The 5,000-nt window shown below is 62.3% G+C and overlaps 1 pseudogene; it reads right to left on the bottom strand.

The window, feature by feature from the left end:
* Positions 1 to 5,000, bottom strand: part of LOC124583770 — a 7,975-nt pseudogene that overhangs the window by 2,067 nt on the left and 908 nt on the right.

The following is a 5,000-nucleotide window of genomic DNA, read 5'->3' as shown; positions in this document are numbered from 1 at the left end:
CATGCCGCTTAACCCGGGACCCGTGCGTCCTGAAGCAAGCCTGTAACACGTGGTTGGCGGTCTCTACGGCCTGGCAGCCCGCGCGGCATCTGGTGTCCGCCTCCCGCCCGCGACTGCGCCGTGCCTTCGTGGGGAAGGCGTTGATGCGGGCGCGGAGAGCGTCGATGAAGTTACGCCCAGATAGCAGGCGACTGGTGTCAGCGACCCACTGGTGTTGCCCCTTGACGGCGGCGGAAGATGACAGCGCCGCACCGTCAAAGGCAACGTGCAGGCGCGCGGCCCACATCTCTCCAACCTGCGTCGACGATTTGAGGAGGTGGCCCTCCCACATAAGATGCCGCTCCAGCGCCTCAATCTCACGCTGCACCTCGTCCCGGCCTGCACCGTCGGCGGCTGGCCCAATCCTCTTCAGCGCCAGGAGACGGGACCGGCGAAGTGTTGGCCCCATCCATCGGCATGATGGGATGCCGAGGCCACCCTGGGCTACAGGAGCGTGGAAGTAGCCCAGGGGAGTGTCCGCCGGAAGGCGGAACCATCTCCTGACGGCGGCACGGATGGTCACATCTGCCGCTTTCAACGCACCCACTCGGGTGCGGCTGAGGGCCAGCCCATGGTACAGGCCAGGCAGAAGTACGGTGGTGAGGGCGTGGAGGCGCTGTTGCGGCTTGAGCGGAGCTCGGGAGATGACGTCCAGCTGCTCCACCAGGTGGCGTCGTGGGTTGAAAACGCAGCGACCAGCGGTGGAGAATTGCAGTCCCAGGTACCGGAAGGTTTCACCCACACGTAGGGCGGGCACGGTGGCGTTGCCCGCTTTGAAGGTAACGTCGGCGTCGACCTTCACCTTCTTGTCGCGCCCAGACGCGACTAAGGCGAGGGTGAAACACTTCCGGGCGTTGATCTGCAGCCCCAGATGGGCGAGGGCTGCGACGGCTGCGTCGATGAGGGACTGCAATCCCCTCGCGGTCGATGCAAAAAGCAGGACGTCATCTGCGAAGGCCGCAGCGTTAACTCTGCGACCAAGGATCCGAGCTCCGATGTGGGAGGGAAGTTGACTCAAAACATAGTCCACCGCAAAATTGAAAAGGAGGGGGGAGAGGGGGTCACCCTGACGCACACCCCTAGCCGGCTGCAGGGGCACGCCCACGTCGGCGCCGCCCGCTATCACCGTCGTGCTACCCTCGTAACACCTTTCGACGTACTCAATAAAGCAATCCGGCAGGCCATGAGCCCTCAGCACGGGGCGGAGGGCGGCATGGTCCACCGAATCGAACGCTTTAGAGACGTCGATCGATGCCACAAAAACAGAGCGACAGGAGCGGACTGCGTCGGTGAGAGCAGTGTCCAAGATGAAGGTGTTTTCCAACATCCCATCCCGGGGGATGAATGCCCGCTGACGTTCGTCCACAGCACATGCACGCATCAGGCGTGACGCGAGAACCTTGTGAAAGGTCCGCGCCAACACCGAGCAGACCGTAATGGGGCGAAAGTCAGCGGGGGATGTTGGTGCAGCCGTTTTGGGGAGAAGTGACGTCCGGGCGCGAAGCAGACGCTCGGGGAGGGCGCGGGCCAGGAGGAAGAGGTTCAAGAGTTTCACCAGGACTTCATGCGGCAGGCGCCGCAGCTCCGCTGGAGTCAGGCCGTCCGGCCCGGCTGCCGATCCCCTGGGCGGCAAGGCAGCAGCGACCTCCTCACGTGTGACCGGCCCCCATAGGCACTCAGGAGCGACAGGCTCCGAGTGCGGGAGAAGGCGGTCACGGATGAAGCCGGCGGTGGAGATCGGCTTCTTCGTGAAGAGGTCCGCCCAGAAGTCCAGCAGACCGGGGATGTCGGGTGGCGGCTGCAGCAGGGTGCCGTCCAGCAAGCCGCGCACGCAACGCGCACGCGACCTACGGAAGGCGTCCTGTGTCCGCGCGTATTCCCAGCGGCGCCGCTTGCGCTTCTGCAGCGGCGGGGCGGCAGGCGGCCGCTTGGATGGTTGGCGCGGCCGCTGTGTCCTGGTGATCGACCTCTCCCCCCTGGACCCGACCGACGCAAGGGCATCCGGGAGCATGCCCAGGATGACATCGGGCGGCGTGCCCCGCCCCAGACCAATGACTCGATCCAGGGCAGAGAAACGCTGGGCGGAAGCAGGTAGCCCCGCCAGATGCTCCCAGATGGCGGCGTCAGTCGGCCCCTCCGGCGGCGGCCCGGTGGTGTCGGCCGCGAAGTCCTCGGCTGCGTCGACGGGCGGCGCAGCGGCCTCGCCCGCGTCAGGCAGCGAGCTCGCTGCTCCACGGCGGGACGCCGGATCTTCACCCCGACCGATCTCAAGTGCCTCCATGAATTGGCGGACAAGCTGCTTGTGGGCAGCTTGCCGCCGTCGGCACTTGATTGCCTCAAGCGTTCGGTCGGGGAACATCCTGGTAAGTTCTTGATTTACAAAGAAGAACCGGGCGTCCCTCTCCAGGAACAGTTCGGCCTCTGCCTTGGCGAGCGACAGGACTTCTTCCTCCGTCCACCTCGCGCGATGCCTCTCCGTCACGATCTCAGCGTTGGCGGCCGCAGGGTGTTGGCGGCGGCGATGGACCCCGAGACCGTTCTTCGTGGTAAAAGTGCGGTGGCACTCACTGCAAGCAAAGGGAGCTACACAAACTATCGCATTTTCGTTACGGCCGGTTGGCCGGATAGGTGCTGGGGTAGCTGGGGTGGCACCTTCAGCGGAGGGGCCACCATCTCTTGTTTCTTGTCGGCTGCCCCCAACTATAAAGGGATAATGCGAGGGGGGGCTGGTAACCCCCCCAAGCCCCTGGTGCGGTCTTCCACTCTGCAAAAATCAGCGGGCCCACGAGAAGGGGAGAAGACCGCAGGAGAGGAGAGGCTAAGAGGGCTAGGCCCATGTATTGCGCATCACTCTCCCTGTAACTATAACCCAAGGAAGGCACCTCGCAGCAGCAGCACGACTACATCAAGACCGCACTTCGAAAAGCCAAGTCCGGATGCAGCCACACCGCCGCCACTTGGCCACCTTAAGAGAGTCATAGTTAACTTAAGAGAGTCATAGTTACTCCCGCCGTTTACCCGCGCTTGCTTGAATTTCTTCACGTTGACATTCAGAGCACTGGGCAGAAATCACATTGCGTCAACACCCGCTAGGGCCATCGCAATGCTTTGTTTTAATTAGACAGTCGGATTCCCCCAGTCCGTGCCAGTTCTGAGTTGATCGTTGAATGGCGGCCGAAGAGAATCCGCGCACCCGCGCGCCCCCGGAGGAGCACGCTAAGGCGGACGCGGCCTCGCAGCAAGGAAGATCCGTGGGAGGCCAAGGCACGGGACCGAGCTCGGATCCTGCACGCAGGTTGAAGCACCGGGGCGCGAACGCCGCGCAGGCGCGCGCATCCTGCACCGCCGGCCAGCACGAGGCCAACCAACGGCGAGAGCAGACCACGCCCGCGCTAAACGCCCGCACTTACCGGCACCCCTACGGCACTCACCTCGCCCAGGCCCGGCACGTTAGCGCTGACCCACTTCCCGACCAAGCCCGACACGCCCCGATCCTCAGAGCCAATCCTTATCCCGAAGTTACGGATCCAATTTGCCGACTTCCCTTACCTACATTATTCTATCGACTAGAGGCTCTTCACCTTGGAGACCTGCTGCGGATATGGGTACGAACCGGCGCGACACCTCCACGTGGCCCTCTCCCGGATTTTCAAGGTCCGAGGGGAAGATCGGGACACCGCCGCAACTGCGGTGCTCTTCGCGTTCCAAACCCTATCTCCCTGCTAGAGGATTCCAGGGAACTCGAACGCTCATGCAGAAAAGAAAACTCTTCCCCGATCTCCCGACGGCGTCTCCGGGTCCTTTTGGGTTACCCCGACGAGCATCTCTAAAAGAGGGGCCCGACTTGTATCGGTTCCGCTGCCGGGTTCCGGAATAGGAACCGGATTCCCTTTCGCCCAACGGGGGCCAGCACAAAGTGCATCATGCTATGACGGCCCCCATCAACATCGGATTTCTCCTAGGGCTTAGGATCGACTGACTCGTGTGCAACGGCTGTTCACACGAAACCCTTCTCCGCGTCAGCCCTCCAGGGCCTCGCTGGAGTATTTGCTACTACCACCAAGATCTGCACCGACGGCGGCTCCAGGCAGGCTCACGCCCAGACCCTTCTGCGCCCACCGCCGCGACCCTCCTACTCGTCAGGGCTTCGCGGCCGGCCGCAAGGACCGGCCATGACTGCCAGACTGACGGCCGAGTATAGGCACGACGCTTCAGCGCCATCCATTTTCAGGGCTAGTTGCTTCGGCAGGTGAGTTGTTACACACTCCTTAGCGGATTCCGACTTCCATGGCCACCGTCCTGCTGTCTTAAGCAACCAACGCCTTTCATGGTTTCCCATGAGCGTCGATTCGGGCGCCTTAACTCGGCGTTTGGTTCATCCCACAGCGCCAGTTCTGCTTACCAAAAGTGGCCCACTTGGCACTCCGATCCGAGTCGTTTGCTCGCGGCTTCAGCATATCAAGCAAGCCGGAGATCTCACCCATTTAAAGTTTGAGAATAGGTTGAGGTCGTTTCGGCCCCAAGGCCTCTAATCATTCGCTTTACCGGATGAGACTCGTACGAGCACCAGCTATCCTGAGGGAAACTTCGGAGGGAACCAGCTACTAGATGGTTCGATTAGTCTTTCGCCCCTATACCCAGCTCCGACGATCGATTTGCACGTCAGAATCGCTACGGACCTCCATCAGGGTTTCCCCTGACTTCGTCCTGGCCAGGCATAGTTCACCATCTTTCGGGTCCCAACGTGTACGCTCTAGGTGCGCCTCACCTCGCAATGAGGACGAGACGCCCCGGGAGTGCGGAGGCCGCCGCCCCGTGAAGGGCGGGGAAGCCCCATCCTCCCTCGGCCCGCGCAAGGCGAGACCTTCACTTTCATTACGCCTTTAGGTTTCGTACAGCCCAATGACTCGCGCACATGTTAGACTCCTTGGTCCGTGTTTCAAGACGGGTCGTGAAATTGT

This window comes from Schistocerca americana, unplaced genomic scaffold (genome assembly GCF_021461395.2).
Source record: "Schistocerca americana isolate TAMUIC-IGC-003095 unplaced genomic scaffold, iqSchAmer2.1 HiC_scaffold_47, whole genome shotgun sequence".
NCBI lineage: Eukaryota > Metazoa > Arthropoda > Insecta > Orthoptera > Acrididae > Schistocerca > Schistocerca americana.
This window is presented reverse-complemented; position numbering and strand designations above follow the sequence as displayed.